Raw genomic sequence first — 26,175 nt, 5'->3', positions numbered from 1 at the left:
CTTTATCTCTCCACTTAAACTGATAAAAATAGTTTTTCTTTTCTTTTCCATGGATTTAATTACTGAATGGAAGCAAATAAATTTTAGCAGTTTTAAATGTAAAGTAAGTATCAGAGAACATAGACTTAAATTTTGAATGCCAAAAAGATGGAGCTGGTGAAAACTCATGGATTCATGTTGCCTAAGCTGTGGCTACACAGTGTGATCCCTGGACCAGCAGCAGCAGCCTCAGGAAACTCACTGGAAATACACAATGTCAGGCCCTACCCCAACCCAACATAGTCCTCCCCACCCCTGCCTGCCTCCAGTTAATCCTCACGCAGTTAAGTATTTTGAGACGTGACGGATTTAGGCAAGAGTACTCCTTTGGGTTCAGAGGGAACATTAAAGAATCTTGGTGGACAAGCTGCCTATGTGTCACCCATTAACTAAGCCAATACCTTCCCCCCCCCCATATTTACACCAGAAGGTGTGTTTTTCAGGTTCTACCATAACTTTATTGTATCCTAAACTAAAAGACACATCCATATGTAAGAAGCAAAACATTTATCATTTAGAAACATTTTTCCAAACATACAACTATGTTTCATATATTTATTCCAGTGACTTTTCTAACTTGGGTAAAGACTGTAATCACCTATGTTTTAAAAACTAATTCCTTAATCCAGCCCCTGCTCTGCAATATTCTTATTTGGTAACTGAGAGGACTCAGAGGTTTCTGTATTTTTGAAACTCCACAAATGATTGTGATGTACAATTAGGATGAGGATTTATGGCTTTGTTCTTTGGCTGTTATTATGCATGCAAGGGTATAGTGGAAGAGTGCCTCGTGAGGGATGCTAACCTGGAAACCTCAGTCCCTTGATCTGGTCTTTAGGCAGTGTCTGTTAGAATGCCTCAAGGTTCTGTTTTGCTTTGTTCCTGTAAGGATTATGATTTTCAGCACCTTGTCTAAGTTCAAGGTGCTCACAGCTTATCCTGCTTAAGTTGAGTTTCAGCCTCTGAAAACATTCTGTGACAGATTGGACGATTTACACCACTGAAAAACTATATCAGGAAAGGGGTTATTAAGAAGAGAGATAATGAAGTGAGTTTCTTCTTCAGCCTTGCCTGTGTAATGCCCAGCTCATAAATTCCTGAGCAACTGGGAAGTGATCCTACTCATTAATAAATAGGTCACACCAGGAGACTAAAAAATATCCATGAATTCCATTTTTATAGGAAGAAGAAAACAATTCATATAAGAAGATGGAAGTATTCAACAGATGGTACTGACTGATTTAAAGTGCTTATTCTCAAGAAAGGAGGTGAGAAGGAAAAGGAGAGCAGAGGACAGGGAAGTAGGGAACTAGGAAGGACTTCTCACAAAATCCAGCAAGTAGGTTTTAAGAGTGGCATATACATATATTTTTTGTAATAGATTTGCTGGATTAAAGGGCATCTCTGTTCCCTCAGCACTCTGCATGCTTCCTTGACCAGAGAGTGCTGCCTGCTGGATTTGTTCCAGAACCTATGATTACAAGTTTACTATCTAATGTAATTATGCAATTGTAACTCATGCAAAAGGACAAAGTATGAGTGCAAAAAAAAGGTTATTTCTATAAAAACTAAGTTTAAAGTTTTGAAAAGACTGAATTAAAGTACGTCACTACATATAAGGGAGGCCATACAGTACTTGTCTTTCTATGTTTTGCTTATTTCACTTAGCATAATGTCTTCATGTTGTCACAACTGGCAAGACTCCCTTACTTTTTAATGGTGAATAATATTCCATAGCATGTATATGTGTGTATGTGTGTACATATATATATATGAGAGAGAGAGAGAGAGAGAGAATTTCATTATCCATTCATCTGGCAATGGGCATTTAAGTTGTCTCCAAGTATGGTGACTGTGATTAATGCTGCAATTAACATGAGAATGCAAGTATCTCTGCAAGACTGTAATTTAAATTCCTTTGGATAAATACTTAGAAGTGGGATTGCTGGATCATACTGCTAAAATATTAACACATTTATGTTTTATTCCATTTTAATGAAAGTGAAATTGGAAACTGTAAATGATGCATTAAGAATAGAGTTTTGGGGTGCCTGGGTAGCTTAGTCAGTTAAGCATCTGACTCTTGGTTTTAACTCAGGTCATGATCTCATGGTCAATGGGATCCAGCCTGGAGTCATGCTTCACACTCAGCTGACAGTCTCCTTAAGATTCCCTCTCCCTCTCTCTCTGCTCCTTCTGCTCATGCTCTCTCTCTCTCAAATAAATAATTTTTTTTAAAAAAAGAATAGAGTTTTTGCAAAAATGACCTAGAACCTCAATACAGAAACAAATATTTAAGGGAAAAGGTCTTGTGTCTACATGAAAAGATTACTAAATCAATGTATTTTTATTAGGTAAAATGTTTATTTCAAGCATATAATCTATTTTTTATGATTCTCAGCTTTAGCCTAACAGCCATTGGTCTTGATTATGTCAGACATGTCAACTCCACTCTGAAAAAAGCTTCAACAATAGATTTTCAAACTTAGTCCACTGTCATCCATTAAGACTGATGCCAGTCGCCCTCACTCCAGAAGCAGATTGTATTGAGAGAGTATACTACCAATGAGATTGTGGTGAGTCATAGTATGATATTGAGGAATATAGCAATGTTAAGAACCACTAATTTCAAGAGAAATATATGCTTATTTCACTCCCTTATTTTTAAATATTCCATTACTATTTATAGCAAATTTAAATGGCCATATACATAATATTCCATTTACTTATGATATATATCCAAGATACATGTTTTCTAGATGCAGATATTTATTTATGAGGACATATTTATGAGGGCAGACTCAGTGAATTACAAAAACTTACAAAGAGTAAGCATACAAATTAAAAGGTTTTAATCTAGACTTGTCACATTCTTTCCACAAATGCAGAGCTCTAGATTAAAACGTTACCTTCCATTAGTTGTCAGAAGAATCTCTCACTTACATTACTTTGACATGTGTGTACTTGACAGTCCATGAAGTTTCCACGTATGTGAAACATTGCCCCTCTGAGAAAAAAGGCACCCTGTAAAAAGCTTCTTGCAGAGCAGCTCTGCCTAGATCCTGTTGAATGTGAACACAGAGAAGCCATCCTAGGGGCTCTCCTCTACTGACTGGACGTGGGCTGAATTTGTGCACAAGCCAAAGGGAAGTCAGGATACTAGAAGGCCAATTGCCTTTCTGAGATACCTTGATTTGAAATCTTGTTTATCAGAGGTATTCCATACCAGATCACAGAAAACTGACCCAATCATGTCTTCTTAATGGAAAGTGTCAGAGACAGATGAACAATGAGAACAGGGGTCACTTGAGCTCATGTTACGTCCCAATAAGGCAGACCTATAATTTCTAGTTCACTCTGACAGGTGATGTACATTTCTGTCTTAGAAAGACTATACATTTGTATCACAATTCTCAAAGTAAAATGTCTTAAAATTAAGTTGTATACTCCTCTTCCTTGCAGCCTATGTGTCATACTATTTATTATAACACCAATATTATCCTTCATTTTGAACACATATAAAATATAATTCAAAAAAGCCTAGCAACTACTTTGCAGATCACAGAAGTCACTATGTGATTCAGAGGTGAATTGATTTCCACAATAGAGGGGATCATGTAATTTGTTTACATGACTGCATTTCTAGTACAATGAAATTCACATAAAAGAAACTCCTAAGAAATTAGAAACAAGTTAAGCAAGAGAAAACTCCTGTGTTAATCCTGTCTAGAGTCTAACCCTTTCCATATCGAGTTTTAAAAGTCACAATAAAAACATATTAATATTGGGCAGCCCAGGTGGCTCAGCAGTTTAGTGCCACCTTTAGCCCAGGATCGAGTCCCACGTCGGGCTCCCTGCATGGAGCCTGCTTCTCCCTCTGCCTGTGTCTCTGCCTCTCTTTCTCTCTATGTCTCTCATGAATAAATAAATAAAATCTTTTAAAAAACATACTAATAGGAAAAACATAGGAACGAAATTATACTTTAATTATTAGCCACATGTACAGTGGTAAATAAGGAGTTAAGACCAGTGAACTGTCTTTTTAATTAAACAATCAAACATAAAATACCCTCTTTCAGATGGCATGAAACTGCTTTACCTGGTCATATTTATTTGTGTCCATACATGAAGCACTGGATCTAAGCCATACTATAAAGCTGAAATAGAAAAGAATTCTAGTTACAGAGCCATTCAGCATAGTGCCTAAAAGGGAAATCCTCAATAAATATTATTTAGAAGATTGATAGCAACAGCTATTATAATATGGTATACAGATTTTTATATAAAACCTTGCAGTGGCAGTTTCCAAATTATACTGCATGTAATACAAGTTTCTCAACAGATATCACTGATACTGTTTGCAAAAAGGGTTTTGTGTTCAAACCTTATAGGACATGCTGGATGCTATAAACATCCCCCGGAGCGTCAGAATGCACATTAGCAAATCTAAAGTGCTGAGAAGTCCTGCAAGCACTCATTAACCTTGATTCCAGTTTTTTTCTATTTTCCAAGAAATATTTGTTAGTATCTCATAGAAAACTGATCTAGTATATAGTTTGTTCCCCTGTCGTAAAAAAATTTGTCTTTAATTAAACTTTGGTGAATTAAATTAAAGCATTCACATTTCTGTAGGTAAGAAATGAAGGGATTCATTAATTTCCAATGCTTATTCAAAGATTACAAAAATATACAAATGACTACTATATTTCTACCTTTATAGATGCCAAATTTTAGCATGCTAAAACATGATTAAAAGGACTTTCAACCTTGACAGCATTTTCTAGCAGTAATTAAAAGATTTAAAAAAATCTACAAGTAAAAACAAATTGTTTTAAATAACTCTTGTCTTTAAAGAATTACAAGATTTTGCTTTCTGTTTGTGTACTGGTGGCTGGAAACGGCTTCAATTGCTCTGCTTTTGTGAATTGATTATTGGTTGCAGATACTTAAATATTTAAAATTCTCTCAGAAAAGTAGTGTTTTGCCCTCTTAATTTTTGAAAAGTTGCTTCTTTAAATTATAGACAGAAAGATTTATAAAAAGTTAGTCATCATTCTCATGATATTTGTGACCACTGTTTAATCAAGAGAGAATAGTATATGTTCTTTAAACATGATTTTCCTCAAGTGTAACCATTCAAGATTATGTCTTTCGACTAACTTGTGATCATCTTTCACAGCCACTTAGATGCCAGAGATGAAGTGTTGACAGCTTCTGTCTCAAGTCTTCTTAAAGCTAATCAGAGAGTTGATGCCAACTTGGCAGCATCAGTGCCCTGTTGGATAGGCAATGCAAGTCCCCGAGTCTGGGTGAGAAATTTGGTCTGGCAGCTGGGGGAATTTCTACAGAAAGCAATCAAAGACAGAAAAAGGAATTGCATTTTGAACTGTTAAAACAAAAACTTATCATTTAAATATGACAGGTATATTATAATAAATATTAGAATTTCCACCATGAACTGCTGGCATTCTTGGATTTAATGTTCTAGTGTGTTTAAGAACAGTCTTTGAAGGTTATGGTACAGTTAAATCCATTTATCTTTTTCCAGTATGGCTTTCTTCCATTCTGGTTATTTTGTTTTGTTTTGTTTTTTAAAGGTCTTACCCACCCCAATATTATAAGAATATTCACCTAAAATTTTCACTAGTACTTTTGAAGCTTCTGTATTTACATATCTAATCCACCTAATGTTAATTCTAGCATCTGATATATACATATAGTCAGAACCCAACTTTTTTTCCTTCCAAATGCTAATATTTGTGTAAATGTCATTTGAAAAATAAACCTTTTTTTGCCATTATTTGAAATAAATCTATTTAAATCTATATTTTTTTATTTTTTTATTCGAGTTCAATTTGCCAATATATAGCAGAACACCCAGTGCTCATCCCATCAAGTGCCCCCCTCAGTGCCCATCACCCAGTCACCCCCACCCACCTCCCACCTCTCTTTCCACCACCCCTTGTTCGTTTCCCAGAGTTAGGAGTCTCTCATGATCTGTTTCCCTCTTTGATATGTATATTTAAACTTGTTTTAGTTTGCATGCGCATTTATTTTGCTTCACAGTTGTATTTGATGTTTCTATTCCTACAACAATAAGACCTTAAAAATGTATGGGAGATTTAATATGTACTTTAATATTGGAATATAAAATTATCATTTTATTCTTAAAACTTTGCATGTATTTTTTCTAGGCCATTTTTTTTTTTTACCACACCTTGGGGATTGGGATAACTGGTGAAGAAGTTCCTCTAATAAAAGCCTGGGCTTCAATAATTTTACCAAAAAACACTTGGAAAATTTCCAGAAACAAAAGATTCCAAGGCCAAGGAAATTACTGCAAAGCACTAAAAAGATAACTCCCAACTTATTTGGAAAAAATAGTAATTTTATATTTATAGCTTTGAAAAACTATAAATTTTATATTTAAAAATGAAAAACAGATGAGTCTTATGTCAAAAATTAATTAAATACAGATTTATTAAAAACATTTGAAAAATTCAATACCTGTTCTGAGGAATCAAAACAAACTAAGAGTACAGGTATCCATTTTTTATCAAATAAAGATAATCTACAACATCTTGCTTAGAGAAAGACAAATACCGTGTGATCTCACTTACATGAAATCTAAAAAAGCAGAACTCCACAGAAACAGAGAGTACAATGGTGATTACCAGAAGCTGGAGGCTGGGTGGGAAGTAGGGAGAGGTTGGTCAGAGTACAAAATTCCAGTTATAAGATGAATAAATTCTGGGCATCTAATGTACAACCTGGTGACTATAGTTAATAATAATAATACACTGTATTCTTGGAAAGTGCTAGTAGAATAGATCTTGAATGTTCTCACCACAAATATAAATGGTAACTATATGATATGAGAGAGATATCAGCTATCACTATGGTGGTAATCAGTTTGCAATGGAAGTGTATTCAATCAACACATTTTACAACTTAAACTTATACTATGTTATATGTCAATTATGTTTTTAAAAATAAAATATCCTCCTTATGATAAAATATTAAGTTAAAAGCAAGTAGCCACATTTTATGGCTCTTATTTAATATTGCTTTGGAAATCCCAGCTAATAACATGGCACAAGAAAAGTCAGAGGTATATAAAGCCTGGAAAGATGATTGTCTGAAAAAAATATGAAATACAAGCTTAAAAACAATTGGAACTAATTAGAGAACTCAGTTACAAAATAAAAATACTAAATCCGATTTCTTTTGTATTAGCGTAAGCAAAATAGAAAAAAATCCATAAACACCTAAAAATCTATATACAAATGGTACAAACTTCAAGAAACAAAAGATGACAAGAATAAATAGAAAAACAGGCTAAATTTTCAAGTGAGAGGAGCCAATATTTTGGCATGTGTGTTCATTTTTGTCACAAAGTGTTTTAGAGAATAATATAAAAATTTGCTGCAGTTTCCAAAATAGCCATGCTTGATTTGTTCTGAATTTACATTATTTTTGCAGGTGTTTTCATTTCTTTTTTATGTTATATAGCCATTAGTTAATCCAATGATCTCTAGTGTGTGTGTATCCTACCCTCCAGCCTTTCTTTCACTTCCTTACTATTCTAAGTGGTACTGTCCTCATTCAATATCTAACTTTTCCATATGACTTCACCAGTAGGAGCTTTAGCTTATCTTTTATGTCCTGATTTTGGAAGGACAGTTTTGCATCTCCGTTGCCTAATCTCTACTTCACAATCTTGCTAATATTCTGAGTAACTCCATAAGTGGTGTTTCTATTTCCTGTCTCTTACACCTTGAATATATTCTATCTAACTGCTACAATACCTTTCCCCCCCTAAGATATAGCTCAGCTGATATCACTGTCTTCCTCAAAAGTCTTTAATAGTTCTCAAATGCCTACTGCATATCATTTGAAGTTTTTGGGTTATCACTTGACACCATCTAATGTCAAGGTCCAATCTCCTTCTCAACCATAGCCACCTAAACTCTCCATCTTACATCTACTCCTCAAACTACTCCTTCCTTTCTCCATGATCATATTTTAACCAATCTTAAAGTCACAGACCAAATTCTTACCTCCTTTGTCAAATCTGACCTCATGCCAGTCTGAAATTAAAATTATTTCTCCTCCACATTCTGATAACAATTTGTTTGCAAATCTACACTAGCATTTATTCTAGTATTCCATTATGAAATATTCATTCTATGTGGTTATTTGTGTACTGTATAAATGGTAAGGTCCGTCAGGGCAGAGCTCATGTAATATTTATACTTATGTTCTCTACTTCACCACGGGCACAGTATCTTGTATTTTAGTAAGTAATCAATAAATGTTTAATGAATTTATTAAAATTAGTAACTTTATGGTATATAAGGGGGTACATATTACTCTCTTCAATTTAATTATAGCTATCATTTTCAGATGTTCAGCATGTTCCACATAATATACTAGGCTACTTCCCTTTTATTCTCACACAGCCTGTGACAATTAGCCTCATTTGTCACATGATATACTATGCACCTTACGTTTCATTCCATTTTAATCTCATGCAACTCTATGAACGAGGTATTCAGTGGCCTCATTTTTCAGTTAACCAGGAAAGTATACTTTGACCAAGGATGGCAGACCCACAGTTCAAACCCAATTCAATTTGACTGTAAGCCTGTGTGTGAGTGTGCACAAACTAGTAGAAGATATATCTTAAGCCCTAAGAATGAAGGAATATGATGGAAGTTAGAGAAGACATATATGTACAATATAGTACATACAAACATCTGCTATTGTAGAGCCATGAAGAGTCACAAAGAAAGCAAAGTTCAGGGGATACCTTCTTGCAGAAAAGGGCACTGAACTAGGAAATCAAGTGAGCAATGGTTCATTGTGCTTAAGAAAGACTTGGGTAAAATAAGTGAATGATGTGGTATATAAAATAAATCACAATATGACTATTAACAAATAATTACTTCAGGAGCTTTTTAAAATGGAGATCTATATGCTCTACCTCAAGGAATTCTGCATAGGCTAATGATTTGGAGAAGGACAAAGGAATCTGCATTTGTAGAAATCACTTCTAGCTAATTCTGATGCAGGAGTTTAACTCCTCCCATTTTGAGTCTGCCTGGCATAGACAGTTGAAAATTCAGTTTTATGTTTAGTTTTTCAGATCACATACTATACATCTCCTGCAGTTCCATTTGTATTATATACACCTCATGAACGTCACTCCCTGAAATTGTGCAATGAACAACCTGTACAGATGTGAGCAATATCCCTATAAAAGTACATGGTATGATGGGAGAAGAGAGGACTGACATTCCCTCAGCACCTGCAATCTGGAAGGTACTGTGTGAGGCATGATATGTAGGTGGATAGGTGGGTGGGTCCGTCTGTCGGTCGGTCAAGCAAGCTTAAGTAAATTTTGTATCAATCTTATCAACATTTAATGTTAGATATTCTCATCTTTGTTGTACATATGAAAAACTTACTTCAGAGTACTTTAATAACATTCCCACATTACACAGCTAGAAATAATTCCTTCACTCATTTTATTTCTAAATAGCAATTAATGTCTACTGTATGCCTGGCACCATAGAAGCTAAAACCAAGTAGGTGAAGAAACCTTTATTAAAGCAAAGGTATCACAGAGAGAATTCCAACCTGGTATTCTATATGGAATACAGCTTCAAGAAGTCCCCTGTGATCAGGTGGTGCTCTGTACTGATAATAGAACCAGGCCCATCATAAAAGAAGCCATACGAATGTATTGCAGTACACTTTCACCAAAAATATCAACTTCTTGTAGCAATGACCAAGACAGTCATCAAATAGCATTTCAATTTTTTAAACAACAAACTTTCACTTTCACAGCAAATACTATGTGTCAAACCTCTGATAAGGATAATAAGAAAGGGCTCTGTACTTTAAAAAAATTTTTTTAAAAGATTTATTTATTCATTCATTCATTCATTCATGAGAGACAGAAAGAGAGAGAGGCAGAGACACAGGCAGAGGGAGAAGCTGTCTCCACGCAGGGAGTCCGATGTGGGACTCCATCCTGGGACCCTAAGATCAGGCCCTGGACCAAAGGCGGCACTAAACTGAGACACTCGGGCTGCCCCATAGCTCTGTACTTTTGATGCAACCTCAAAGGACCTCATCTATAAATTAAAACAGCCTTATAAATGGTTTGATAAAAATCACAAGGCCATCAAAATGTTCATTTTCACTAAAAGCCTAATTGACCTACAGTAACTACTCTTTTCTCTCTTCCTGGGAGAAGATTTTGCCTTCTCCTCCACTTATTCTAGATGTCATTAAGTAAACATAATACCTTCCCACCAAAAAACTCTAAGGATAAACATTGCCATGGGATTATGACGGTGGCTTTTAAGGATACTTAAAAGATTTCTTGATTTGGAGTAAAACTGACAGTGATTATGCTGAATCACTTCTCTGAAATGGTTACTAAAATTAGAAAGGCAAAATAAGAATAATTTAATTCTTATATGCAAGGGGCACGATCATAAAAAAACAAGAAAGCATACCTCTGCTTTACTTTCCCAAGCTTTATACTGTTTCCCTGTTTTCATAAAGAATAGTATGTGGTTACCTTCACTAAAAGTAAACCATTAATTATCAGGATATAAAGAAGTACATACATATATTCAATAGTCTCACAAAAGGACATCAGGAAGAGCTCTTGCAAAACCAAAGTAAAATAATTACCAGCTTAACATACATCATTTAAAAACCTAGCGCTTAGCAAAAAAAGACATGCAAGATAATGAAAAGGGAAAAAATATAATGGTACAACTGAGAAAGAATTTAAGATGGTCTGTTACCCAGAAGTACCAGTGTCTCACTTTCAATCTCATCAGTACTTTGATATATTATTCAACTTCTCTATGGCCTTCTCACAAACTCTGCTTTTCTTCTGAACACAATGTAGCATATTTTTGCTCTTCAAATCGAAGTATTTCGAGATATCACTTCGAATTATCATTAAGCTCAATCTGGTGTCTTTGCCAAAGCTCTTTACCACTAAACCATCACATGCCATGTTTATATTCAATCCACCTGGTAGAAGTTTGGGAATTGAAAATTTAAAATATCAATGTTCTGTTTGACTTTTTGTCCCGTTCTTGCCAAAAAATAACATCACAAAGGCAAAAATACAAAATACTTTAAAACTTTATTATGGAAAAAGTCAAATGTATACAAAAATACAAACTCAGAGAAAGAAGTAAAATGAATAAGCATGTACCACTTATCACAAGGCTTCAAAAAATATCTCATAAACAATCTTGCCTCTCCATTCCTATTCACCCACTCTTCATACTATTTTGATACAAATGCTATATATATCTTTTATCCATAAACTATTTCAGTTTATATCTCTAAAAATTAAGGAGGCCATTTTTAAACATAATTATATAATTATCTCACCTAAAAATAAGTAATGAATATAACCAAATATCTATATATGACCAAAACAAAAACGGGCATTTGATGAAATTCATAAACTATAATAATCGCACTTACATGAATAAAACTGCAGTACTGTAATTTTAGATAAGCTTTGAAAAGCAAGTATGGTGGGTATTAAAGGCTTATAGAATTTGATACGGAAAAAGATTTATCACGTCCTCTGATAATTTCAGTAGTCCCACTACTTATCATTTGATTCAATTTATTTAATTTAAAGTACTAGAGCTATCAATAACATTTGAGCATTAGTTTTAACCAAAAAGATGAGAGAGGATGAACAAATTATGTAGGAAACTAAGACTCTAATATGATTATAGAGCCTTTTATACCTCCATTCACCCATTTCCAACTTTTCCTTCCCTTGGTAAAGTGAACATTAAAAATTAGTTCATGAATTTTCCAGTGATGTTTCTAACAGTTTGGATTTAACTTCAATAGACACATCACTTTTAGGAGACCAAGTATTGTGCTTTTGGTTACTTACTAAGTTTTCACATTTCTACATGTATGATAGAAATGAATAATTTATCATGCCCGTTTTACAGTGATGTCGGAAGTTCATATAAAATCAGTATCTCTGTAAGGAGAAATGCAAAACACACATTACTATTTTTTATAGATTTTTTTATTCATGAGAGATACACACACACAGAGAGAGGTAGAGACATAGACAGAGAGAAGCAGGCTCTATGCAGGAAGCCCGATGTCGGACTCGATCCCAGGACTCCAGGATCGTGCCCTGGGCCAAAGGCATATGCCTAACCACTGAGCCACCCAGGCATCCCAACACACATTATTATTATTCCATGATTTAGAATAACTTTCCCAAAACACAAATTGGAAAGTAATGTAACTGAATAGCTTTTCACATTTATCTTTATTCCTAGGCACCATGGTGTAATGAAAAATAGATTGAAGTAGGGGTGTATTTTTTTTATTATCCAAGCACATACAGAATTTTGATTTTGATTTTAGTAGTAAGTTATTCTAATGTGGCTGATTTCAAGATTGATGCATGGTGGTGCTATTTGTAATTGCCCAGTATTTCAATGCTAAGACACTATACTTTCAGTTCATTCTTCCAGGAATTATTCCCTCCTTGTGCTGGCAACACACAGTATAGAGTAAGTTAACATTCTTGCTAAAGGTGCTCACAGTCTAGTGGTAAAGACAAATAAATCATCTATTATAATGGAAAACATTGTGGGCTATGATAGGTGTTTGAAGAACATGCTATTAGTCTATTTAGGAGACACATCTAAATCTGAAAGGGATGAGGATTAGGGGAAAGAATCTCTGAGAAAACTTTAAACAGGGGCTCATGCTTGAGCAGAATTTTGAAAAACAAGGAGTTAGCATCCTAAAGATAGAAAAAAGACAAAAGCACAGGGAGAATGGAAATGACAAGCAACAAAATGTTAAAAAGTTGAGGCAGAATAAGGATATAATGTAAAGGCTCATCTACTAGAATGTGGCCTACAGCAAAGCAGCGATCTTTGCTTTGACTGTTACAACCTCAAGCATCTAGAGCAGAGCCTAGGACAAAGTAAGAACTCAATAAACATTGAGTGATCAAATGCATGTCAAGTTAAGGTGTTTGTAGTTTATTCCCCAAAGGAAGATCCACTAAATGCCATGAACACGGTATTAACACAGTCATATTTAAGATACCAAAGATCTCCTTGACAGCAATGTAAAATCATTCACTAGTCGAGCCAGGCTAAAAGCTTAAAAAGCAAGGAGAAAGCTATTGCAGTTCTCATAAGACATAATCAAGGCTAAGAACCCAATAATTCCACTCTTATGTATACACTCAAGAAAAAGGAAAACACAGGTCCATCACTGTACATGAATGTTCATGGTAGCATTACCAATAAAAGCCCCAAACTGTAAACAATCCAAATGAACATCAACTGATAAATAAAATTCTATATATCCACATAATATAATATTTTTCAGCAATAAAATCAATCAAGAACTGATATATGCTACTACCGGGAATTTTGAAGACATTATCCTAGGTGAAAGAATCAAGGCTCAAAAGACCTCATGTCGCATAATTACATCTATATGCAATGTCCAAAATAGGCAGATCTATGGAACACAGATGAGTGGTTGCCTAAGCCTAGGCAGGGAGAAAATAGGGATTCAGCCTGACTCCTAACAGGTACAGTACTTCTTTTAGGAAGGACAAAAGTGCTTTAAGACTATGTTGTGGTGATGGTTGCACAATCCTTTGAGTATATTAAAAAACAATGAATTGTACACCCTAAATGGGTGAATTGTATGCTATGTAAATTTTATCACAAACTGTTGAGAATGTGGGTGGGGGGTGGGGAGAGGGAAGGAGAGGGAGAGAATATGTACTCATCAAGGCCAAAAAGGAATGTGTAGGGAATGAAAAGTGAATACTGATATTAAGAATGTTTTGGAACTAAATGAGACATTTGCTCCCATTCATGTTAAGAACTATATGAGAGAGAGAGACTGTTTTTTAAAATGGCCTGAGATAACTGCTATTTACTATGCAGTTACTATATTGCAGGCCTTGTTTCAACTACTTTACATTTATTATTCCATTTAATATTCACACTAACCCAACATAATTATGCCTATTTCACATGTCATTAAACTGGGGCACAGGGCAGTTTAGTAACTTACCTATCATCACACATCTAGAAAGTATCAGAGCCATGATCTGAACCAGCACAGGTGGTATCCAGAATCTGTGCTATTAGTCTCTATGAGATTCCACCTGCCATATTCTGTGTAAAAGAAAAACTTATCACAACTCTAAAATATAAATATGATATTTCACGAAAGTAGATGCCTCATTCCTAATTAAACAGCTTTAGTGACCTAGGTAAATATACCTGACACCTTTCAAAGTAAAATCTAAAGATTTTCCTTGAGCAAATGCTTGGAGATGTAGTGCGATCAACTATATAATGGCTGAGATTTCTGAACCAGGCACACTTGGGTTCAAAGTCTTAATACTGTGGTTTTTAGAAGGGAATTTAACTGTATGATAACACATAATTCATAGTGTTCTTCAGTAGATTACATAACATACACTTTCTGACAACAGCATAAACTCAGTAAATAGTGATTTATTATTATTTTGGCAATCAACTTTGGTATCTCCTAAACTATAATTATTTTCATGGTTAATCTTCTGATTTCCTAGTTCTTTGAGGGTAACTGTTACTGAAGTGCTAGAAAAACAGAGCATATTGCTAATAAGCTGATTTTACTAAAATCCTATAAAGAAGAAACCTAATCCACTGAATTCTATAGGATTATCTGATGGACATAAAACACTTATATCCAGGTTTAATTTGAATATTCACCTAATTAATATAGATAAGTCATAGATTCTCTATAGGAAGGCATCAAGACATTAAGAGGCAATTTAAGTCAAATAATAGATGCTATAACTGTGATTCCATTCTACATCCACTGTAAGTAATATCTAATATCCCTCTTTTGCATAACACATCAGCGACAGCATCTAAAATTAAAATAACTGTTTAAAGGGTCTAAAGAAAGCTTTTCAAGATCCAAGTTTTATATTTGTCTAGAAAAAAAGAGTTGGATGTTCTGTTATTTCCTATTTGCAGATGCATAAAGCAATCACTTTAGAAAATGAACACTTGGTTAAATTTATAGCTGGTGTGTTCTCATTTAGACTAATCTATGCTGGCTCAGCTTAACTACTGCATTGTCAATGTCTGTCTTGCTAAGCACACCCAGTGAATTTCACAATGGCCAACATCGTAATAATGCATTATATATATTTTCCAAATATTACAATATAACTGCACATTTTACAGAAAGGGAACAAGAGAAATTTTAAAAAGGAGAAAAACGCAATAAAGTTGAGTTTCCATTAATACTCAGGCACCTGAACATTGACACGGTTACTTATTTCTTCACATGCAGATTAATGACAGTGTTTACCCCTTGATATTGACAAGGACATAATATATCTTGACAACTGATTAAAGAGGCTGCACTAGAGTTTATTTCTTGGTAGTGTCAACTGCCCTTCCTTTGGCATGATGTGAAAAGCTTACATCAGCTGTAATTTTTTGTAACACTCTACAATGGGGTTCTCTTAGAACTTTATAAAACGAATGTGATAAATTGATTATGCTAACAAGTGTGGGCTGCAACGAGTGGTTTACTGGAGATTATAGCTAGTTTTTAAATCAAAAGAATGATGACAATGTTATACATTAAAATCAATTGTTGTTTAGTACCCCAACAAAGCCTAAAAATTTTTGATAAATAGTTAAATATAATCTCCTCTTCCTTGTAATACTTATTTAAGCAAGATTGCTACCTTAAATTCCTGCTCAATAAGGAAACAATCATATGAGGGGAAGTTTTAGGTGCCAGGTAAGAAAGACTAATAGCTTTAAGTATAAGCCCTTTACAAAGGAAATTACATTTTCGTTTTTTTTTTAACTTTAACATGGAATTTCTAAGCTAATCACCCACTATTTAGGACTCTGGTAACTAACAATAAACAACAATAAACTTTTAATATCAGTGTGGCTTTTCACAGTGTGGCACATTGGCATTTCAAAACTTGGGCAATATTTCAAACTAAAAAAGAATTTCAGAAGAATTTTTATTTTCTCAATGTTCACCATTTATTCTGCTTTCTCTGCATCCTGATCAACTGACTTCTATATTTTTCTGGTACACATAATGACTTGCATCGAAGCAGTCTATCAATCAAGAAATCTACTTATTTTTTCAAATAAAGCTTTGGAACATCAAATTTAAAGTTACAGTAGGAAAGATAAGTGAAAGTATTCAGGTAAAAGTGAGAGAGTAGACAGGGACTAGAAGGAAGCAAAGACTAGGGAGGGATACACACTGCAAAACTCATGGCAAAGAGATGGTGAAAAGTGCCTTGAGAATGGAGAGGGGGGCTGGCCTAAAGAGGAAGAAAAGTGCAGAGGGTAAAATACATAGCTTCAGATCACAGACATTGGAAGACTGGAAGAATGGAAAGAACCATTGAAGGAGCTGTTAGAGGTACTGATGGACTGATAATAAAGAGATGACAGCATTTCAAAAGCTCTATTCAATGAACAATTTTGGGCAACGAATTAAGGATTGAACACATATTGAAAATATAACTAGATAGGAACAATTGTAGGCATAATTTTGGAATTCTCCATGCTGAAAGGAAGGAAAGAGAATTTGGAAACATATGAAAGATAAACTTGTTGGCTGTTGTTGCACAAAACAGAAAGAGAATCTCCTGTTTTTAGTCACAGATGACGAAGGTACTGAGAAAAAGGTATGATAAAATTTTAAATGAGAGAGAAAACGGAGGGATACAGGGAAGAATCAAAGAAGATGAAAGCACAAAGTAGTAAAGAGAAAAATGTACCTGTCTGTAACATAAATGCTGGTAGCATAAGTTTACTTTACTCAGTGCATAATAAAATCTTTTTAAATCTCAGTACTTATAGCTTTTATAAAAATAGAAATTTTATTCTATGAATTAAAGCAGATATATCAAGAATAATGGATTGAAAAAAAAAAAGAATAATGGATTGAATAAAACAGACCAGTGCAGTTACTAACAATGGAAATGTCATCGACTTGTGACATGTCTCTTAGAGATATACCACTAAAGCCCCAGCTTTTATCAGTAAATTATACCAAAAATTTTTTGAATGATACATGAATTTAACTTCCAACTACAGGGTAAAATGGGAAATGGAGAAGAATGGCATTTTGAGTGGATGACCTCATTATTTGGTCTAAATTATATGCTCCAGGCACCTGGATGGCTCAGTGGTTGAGCATCTGCCTTTGGCTCAGATCATGATCCTAGGGTCCTGGGATCGAGTCCTACATCAGGCTCCCCACAGGGAACCTACTTCTCCCTTTGCCTATGTCTCTGCTTCTCTGTGTCTCTCATGAATAAATAAAAATAAAATCTTAAAAAAAAGATATACGTTCAACCACTGAGCCACCCAGATGCCCTATCATTCACATTTCTTAGGAGTATGGTCCACACCTATTGCCTTACTCCTTCTTCCCTCCTATTTCACTCATTATCTCTGAAATTCAACTTACTAAGGTCACCTAGGCCCCCCTAATAATCAAATCCAATGGACAAATTTCAGTTTTTTCTTACTGAAAATATCTCTTGATTGTGAAATATCGATTATTCTGTCTTTCCTGTAATTCTTCCATTTGTTTCATTGAGATCACACTCATTCACTTATTTGCCCATTCGCTCAATAAATACTGATTATATATATATATATTTAACAATTTTATTTATTGATGAAAGAGAGAGAGAGAGAGAGAGAGAGAGAGAGATGCAGAGACACAGGCAGAGGGAGAATCAGGCTCCATGCAGGGAGCCTGACATGGGACTCGATCTCGGGACTCCAGGATCACACCATGGGCTGAAGGCAGGCGCTAAACCACTGAGCCACCCAGGGATCCCCTGATTTTATATTTTTTAAAAATATGTATTTTAAAGAGAGAGAGAGAGAGAGTAAGGAGAGGGAGGAGGAGGGAGAGGGAATCTAAAGCAGACTCTTCGCTAAGCACAGAACCTTAAATTCCTGCTTGATTCCTGTACAGCCCTGAGATCGTGACCTGAGCTGAAACCAAGAGTTGGGCACTCAAAGACTAAGTCACCCAGGCACCCTAATAAATACTGATTTTAAAATAATGATTTGTCAAGAATCATTACTAAAGTTATCTATTCTTCATTCTCTATTTGTTTTTTTTTTATTTATGATAGTCAGAGAGAGAGAGAGAGAGAGAGAGAGAGAGAGAGAGAGGCAGAGACACAGGCAGAGGGAGAAGCAGGCTCCATGCACCGGGAGCCCGATGTGGGATTCGATCCCGGGTCTCCAGGATCGCGCCCTGGGCCAAAGGCAGGCGCCAAACCGCTGCGCCACCCAGGGATCCCATTCATTCTCTATTTGAACATTCTGATGCTGCTCTTCCTTCTCTGACCCCTTAAAATTTCTCCTCACTTGACCTAAATTACCAAATGTGTATCTATAGAATAGATACTTCAAAATCGACTATGGTTATGGTAACACTCTAGAAAGCCCTAACAAAGCCTTTAAGCCTGGCTTTGTAAACTTCTGTTGTGATGTAAAATAAAGCAGAGGTATTAAACCCTTATAAAAGAGAGTCCCATGTTGCTGTGGTAAGGTCTAGTTCCTAAAAGCTCAAATAATATTTTTTTCTTTTATTGAGGTAAAACATTATAGAACATTATATAAGTTTCAGGTATAAAATATTTGACATCTGTAATCACTACAAAGTGATCACCACCAAAAATTGTTACCATCCATCCCATGCAATGGAGTCCCTTCACCAATTTCACCCGTCTCCCAACTTCCTTTCCCCTTCTGTAACCATCAACCTGATCTCTTTATCTACTAGTTTAGTATTGTATCATTTTCTTGTTCATTTGCTTTGTGTATTAGAGTTCATAAAGGAGAGAAATCACACTGTATTTGTCTCCCTCTATCCGACCTATTTCACTTAGCACAATACCCTCAAAGTCCATCCATGTTGTCACATATGACAAGATTTTATTCTTCCTCATGGCTCAATAATATTCCAGTGTGTGTGTGGGGGGGTGTACACCATATCTTCTTTACACATTCATGTATTGATGAACACTTATTTCCATATTTTGGATACTGTAAATAATTCTAGTAAATTTGCATTTTAAATGCTGTAGTGGACATATGAATGCATATATATTTTCTAATTAGTGTTTTCATATTCTTTAGGTAAGTATCCAGAAGAATAAATGGATCATATGGTAGACTTGTTCCTAATTTTTTGAAGACCCTCCATAATTTTCCATAATGGCTGCCACTGCACCAATTTATATTCCCACCAACAGTGAAAGATTATTACCTTTTCTCCACATCTGCACCAACACTTGTTATTTCTTGCTTTTTGGATATCAGCCATTCTAATGGGTGTGAGGTTATATCTCATTGTGGTTTTGATTTGTATTTCCCTAATAATCAGTGATATTAAACACCTTTTCAGGTGCCTGTTGAACATGTGTTTGTCTTCTTTGTAAAAATGTCTATTCGGATTCTCTGCCCTTTTTATTTATTTATTTTTAAAAATTTTTGTCCATGAGAGACACAGAGAGAGAGAGCAGAGGGAGAAGCAGGCTCCCTGCAGGGATCCTGATGTGGAACTTGATCCCCAGACACGGGATCATGCCCTGAGCCAAAGGCAGATGCTCAATCACTGAGCCACCCAGGCGTCCCTCCTCTGCCCCTTTCAAAAAATATAATTTATTTATTTGAGTACAGTTGACACACAATATTATATTAGTTTTGGGTGTACAACAGTGATTCAAGAATTGTATACGTTGTGCTATGTTCATCACAAAATACCATCTGTCACCATACCACACAATTACTGTAACATTGACTAGAGTCTGTGTGCTATACCTTTTATTCACGTGACTTATTCATTCTATGACTGCCCATTTTAATTGGGTTTTTCAGCTTTTTATTGTCAAGTTGTAGCAGTTCTTTATAAATTTTGCAGATTAACCTCTTAATGGATATCTTCTCTCATTCAGTAGGTTGGCTTTTCATTCTGATGATGGTTTCCTTTGCTGTGTAGAGGCTTTTTAGTTTGATTTTGTCCTTTTGTTTCTTTTCATTTTGTTTCCCTTGCCTTCAGACTGAGATTACTAAGACTAATGTCAAGGAGCTTACCATTCTTCTAGGAATTTTGTGACTTCAGGTTCTACAGCCAAATCTCCAATCCATTTTAAGTTTTTTTTTTTGTATAAGACAGTAGTCTAATTTCATTTGTCTGCCTGCCATTGTTCAGTGTTCCCAGCACCATTTTTTTCATTTTTTGAAGATACTGTCCCTCACCGTATTTCCTCAGCTCCTTAAATTAAATTGTCTGTATATGTGTGGGTTTATTTCTGGGATCTCAACTCTGCTCCATTGATTTGTTTGTGCTTTTATGAAAATACCATACTGCTTTGATTACTAGAACTTTGTAGTATAGTTTGAAACCAGGCAGTATGATACTTCCTGTTTTGTTCTTCTTTCTCAATATTGCTTTGGCAGTTTGGGATTTCTTGTGGTTCCATAAAAATTTTAGAATTATTTGTTCTAGGTTCAGTGAAAAATGCCATTGGAATTTTGACAGAACTATTTTCTTGGATTCACCTAGGTTCTGTTTTTGTATTGGTGATATTTACATGATTAAAGATTTTGGAGAGATAGACATTTCCTATAAGCAGTCTACAGAAGCAGATTGTGAACACACAAATCCATATTCAATTAATTCATTGAGGCACTATGCAATGCATAGTAGTAATTCACCACTAATTCAGAATGCTTCTTCTATGCTTTCCTTATTCATAAAATGTCCTGGTTCAACTAAACAATATATCTTTTTATTATTCAATTTACTTTTAACAGAGTCACACTGAATCATGTCCTTCGGTCACAGTTTATACAGAAGAGTCATATTCACTTAAATGTCAATGCTCAAAATAAAGAAAAAAGTGAAGTGTTGATTTACTATCAAATATAATCTACATTCCAAATTTTTTTTAAAAAGTAAAATACAATACTTTTGCTTGTTTCCAATCCACCCTTGGTTTTATACAATGAATACATAATCCTAGGTATTACATAACTTTGACACTTAACTGAAAGAACACATATATCTGTATATGTGAATATGTACATATGTATTGTTCTGTTTAAAAACATTTTCTAACTACTGCAATTGTATAAAAATCTGCTTAAAAGCTGAAGTATGTTAAAGAGTTACTGAGGGTATAATACACACACACACATACACACACACACACACACACACACACACTTTCTGACTACTTGGTAGGTTAAAACCTCTATAGCAAACTATACCCTGGCATGCTGAAAGGACAAATCATTATCCAAAACAAACACATTGTTTTTTTTTTTCTGAATGAACATACATATAAAACTTCTTACTTTGCCTAGAAATTCAACCTACCATGATGTTCACAGTAAGATGCTTAATTTTTAATTAGTTTGAAGAATATATACAGGCTGTTCTAGAGTGACAAATGCTGATAAATTTTAAGAAAAAAATTATTAAACTTATTTATGGTCTCTTAACCCATGTGATCCCATTGGGCCAAATATGTTTCCTTGAAAAAGTAACTACAGTATAACAATGTGGTATATATTCAAATGTTCCCTCTATTTTACTGCTTACTTTGCAAACACCCCCTATACAATAGCCAAAGCCACTAGAAGTTCATCGGAAACTTGCCACCATTTCACAAAAAGAATGAGATGCCTCTGCCTCTATGTTCCCTGTTAACCTTCTAATATACACTGTACTGTGTATCTCCCATTTTACATTGTGAGCTCTTTGAGACCAGTGACCACACTTTAGGCACTTTGATCTTCCCAGCAAAGGAGCTGGGATTTAAATATTTATTGAACTAATGAATGGTAATTAATAAATCAAAATCTGTTGTCAATGTACACTTATCATAGTCTACTATTATCAGCTATGTACACTTTTTATACCCACTAAGAAATAAAACTTGCAAATTATGGGACTGCTCTGCACATATATGTATACTTCTTTCAGTTGGTACATTAACTAGGTGTTTGGCAAATAATCAACTTTAATTAGAAATATGTACAGTTTAGGTGTACCAAAAGTAAAAAGCACAAAATTTCCTATTGTTTCAATGACTGTTTTAGACAGTATCAACTACTCCCTTGTCTTTATTTTCTTTTGTGTTATAGTGAAAAAATCGTGCTCCCAAAAGCATTAGGCTTTTGATACACTTGGCTCTAGTTTCTAAGATGAGCTTCTTTCTCAATATAATATTTCTTGTCCTTTCTCTGGAGGATGTATTTGAGAAGCCTTACAGATATACTGGATATTGCTCTATGTTGAAACCTTAGGAATACTCCCCAAATAGATTACAAGTCCTTTGGTATCACTAGAGATTTATGTCTAATATAAGGTCTTAGTACTCATCTTTAATTATCCTATTGAGAAATTTTCTTCTAATAATACAACTTTCAACTGTACCACTGTGGCATGAACCAGTATTGGTAGAGTACTTTTATAATATAATTCAAGTTTTAAACAAAACTTTATATAATTCACTGTGGTATCTAGAAAATGTTTTAAAATACAGTAATATGACCAGTATGAAAATTCAGTCAAAGCTCCAATGTCATACTGACCTTTGAAACTTAGGAGGCTCATTTATAAAAGAACATTATTACCATAATAAAGTTAAAATAATAGAAACCATTAAATTATTTTAGAATTCCTATTGGATTATAAATATGTAATTCCTTAGAATAAAGACTTGAGACATTCAGACAATGATCTGAGATTGTTAGCTGTAGTTTAGAATCAAACAAAGCATTTTTTTTTAGAGTTCAAAACTCACAAAGCCTTGTGAACAGGTCAAGCAGATTCTAATATACTACATCTGCTCCTGTGGTTGCTCCATTTTTTTAAAGAGAAAGTGTCATTCAAACAGTGTTTTCCCTATTCCCACATGAGTTCTTACACTATTCAGAAAACTCATGGGGAGAAAGATTACTTATTCATGAAAGCAGGGTTTCTTTGGTCATTCTAGATTTGATTGGCATTAGCAGCAACTATGTCTGATTCCAAAGATTTAAATATTCATTATAGCATAATCACAGCATTTAAATATCTAAGCATTAGATGTTTCAAAGTAATTCTCATTTTTGAATAAATGTAGCCTATTTTACATAGATGACCTAACATAATGATATAGCATTACATTCTTGATAACTTTACTGTATGGCAGACTAAAATATAGATTATTTAGAATTCTGTTAAAATATTCTACCAAAGGTTGCTTATGTTATTTACCAATTTTATCTGAAAATTAATAAAAAAGGAAATGGCTTCTTGCAATAACAGTATGCATATGCCTCCCTTTGAATGAATTAAGTTTCCTCATAATTATATGCATAAATTAAAATTTTATGATTGGATCGCTGTATATAAAATCAAGGATAATTCAATCTCTCTTAGAAAATGCTTTTTAAAACTGTCCCCCTCTTTAAGGAACAGCAGTACAGATGTACACATGGGGATGGCGGTGTACACACCCCCAATAAATAAATATTTACATGGAGCTTCCTGAAGTCTGTACAAAACAGACACAACACACTTAATTGAAATGCTGTAATATAAAATATCACTCTCTCTGGTTGATAATTTATTACTGGGCATAAATAATCTTTTACAGATAGTCAGATATCATTTGACTGTGAATCTAAGCCAAAGTTTAGATTTTAGTGAGAAAGCTCCAAGATAATTCACTATTTAAAAAAAGCAATAAAACCCAAGAAAATGTTAAATTTCTATATTAATTCAGGTTATAAAATAAATATATTTTTCAAAATAGCTCTGGTGAGTTATAATTGACATACAAATATAAATGCCACACATATTTAATGGGTAGAACTTGGTATGTTTTAGTGTACATATACAGCCAGGAAACCAATCTACAATAAAAAATAATGAACAAATCCGTTACACCCAAAAGTTTCCTCAAGTCCCCTTGTTATCCTTGTTATCTCTCCCTTTCCATCTCACCTCCACTATCTTTAAGTAATGACTAATCTGTTGTCTTTCACTATATATTAGTTAGCATTTTCTAGAATTTCCTATGAATGCAATCATGCAGCGTATACTCTTTTGGATTCTTTCAGTCGGCATGATCATTTTGGGATTCACTCATGTTGTTACATGTATTAATTGTTCACTCTTTTTATTATTGAGTCACATTACAGTGTATGGATAAAACATCTTTTTGAAAATCACCTATTTCATAAACAATTGGTATGGTTCCTATTTTTAGATATTACAAATAAAGCTACTATGCTCATTTGTATACAACTCTGCATGTACATATGGTTTTATTTCTTATGGGTAAACGCCTAGGAGTAAAAGGTGGGTCACATGGTAAGTGTATTTTTAATTTCCAAAAAAACAACTGATTTCTGGCATGGCCATACTATTTACATCCCCATCAGCTGTTGGTCCCTATATGTTCATTTGGTCAGAGAGCACATTCTTGGCCTGTATGTACATTTTTTAAGACAGAAACATCCCTTCTCTATGCAATGTATACTATATATGGAGAGGTCCATTTTATAGGAACTAAAACATAAACTGACTGCTTTAAATAATTAATAAAAGTGGATTTTTTTCTTCCCTCTCACAAGAGATGAAATACAAAAACAAGAACAATTAACACTTCTTACCACATACCTGCTGTCTCTATTCAAGTGGTGAGTATATATTACATCATATAAATAATTACAATAACCCTATGATGATAGGTACTAAAGCAGAGTCCATCCTATAGATGAGAAAACTGCAGGAATAAATAAGTTGTCATGGCTACAAAACTAAGTAGCAGAGCCAGGCTGTGAACCTGACGGTCTGAGCCCATGGTTTTAGCCCCTAACCACAATGTACTCCTTCCTATCATCCATACATTACTAAAGAGTTGTAATTTGGCCTAGAAAGCTATGAAATATCCCTCAGATAATTGCACACCTTTGGTCAACTGTCAAAATACTGCAGTGATTCTTCTGTGAATTCTGTCCAACTTTATTGTTACTATTTTAGGCAAAGGATGTGTTTTCATAATCCACCCAGTCAGACATCTTGTCTCCAAAAATGTGTTTTCAAACAGACACTTAATTGTAACATTAGGCTATTACCTTAAACTTGTTTTTGTAATATTTCTTAATATAAAAAATGTTAGCGTGAACATCATATTCCATACTCAGATTACCAACTGCTAAACAATTCTTAAGTCTTTGTGTGTCTATCATTGTTTTCACATATAAAGTAAATATAGCCCTAATACCTTTAATGTAGTATTATCAGAAACGGAAAAATTTATCTAATGCTTTCTTTCCAATAATCACACCAAAATTAAGATTTCCTTTCTGTAGTCATTATAACCATTTATTCTATTAGAAAGCTTGTCAGTGATCTTGACTATGTTAAAGGTTGACTATTCAACAACCCACAAATGTTGAATGTAATTCTCACATCTTTACCTGAAAGATATTTTACAAGTATAATTCTTTAGTAAAACATATACCAATTACTGCATAGAGAGTTAAATTCCAAATTTTGAACTAACCCATTCAAAATATTTTAGAAAGCAGGAAAATGAATGGTCTTCCTTTAATACTACTCCTCAACCACTTGGAACACATTTTATTGTGAGTGAAGTGAATACAGATATTATATAAATATGCAAATTTAAAATTTCAATGTATTTAGAGTTGAGCTCCAACTGTCATTAAGATTTTAAAGCCAACTGTGTGGAGGTTCCTCAAAGAATTAAAAATAGACCTGCCCTACGACCCAGCAATTGCACTGTTAGGGATTTACCCCGAAGATTCAGATGCAATGAAACGCCGGGGCACCTGCACCCCGATGTTTCTAGCAGCCATGTCCACAGTAGCCAAACTGTGGAAGGAGCCTCGGTGCCCATCGAAAGATGAATGGATAAAGAAGATGTGGTTTATGTATACAATGGAATATTACTCAGCCATTAGAAACAACAAATAC

General features: G+C 34.4%; 1 protein-coding gene across 1 annotated transcript in view; it reads right to left on the bottom strand.

Moving 5' to 3' along the window:
• Positions 1-26,175, bottom strand: part of IL1RAPL1 (interleukin 1 receptor accessory protein like 1) — a 1,192,989-nt gene that overhangs the window by 925,854 nt on the left and 240,960 nt on the right. The window lies entirely within an intron of this gene.

The sequence above is a fragment of the Nyctereutes procyonoides genome, unplaced genomic scaffold (genome assembly GCF_905146905.1).
Source record: "Nyctereutes procyonoides isolate TBG_1078 unplaced genomic scaffold, NYPRO_anot_genome, whole genome shotgun sequence".
In the NCBI taxonomy this organism is placed as follows: Eukaryota; Metazoa; Chordata; class Mammalia; order Carnivora; family Canidae; genus Nyctereutes; species Nyctereutes procyonoides.
The sequence above is the reverse complement of the archived record's forward strand: the minus strand, read 5'-3'. Positions and strand labels throughout refer to the sequence as shown.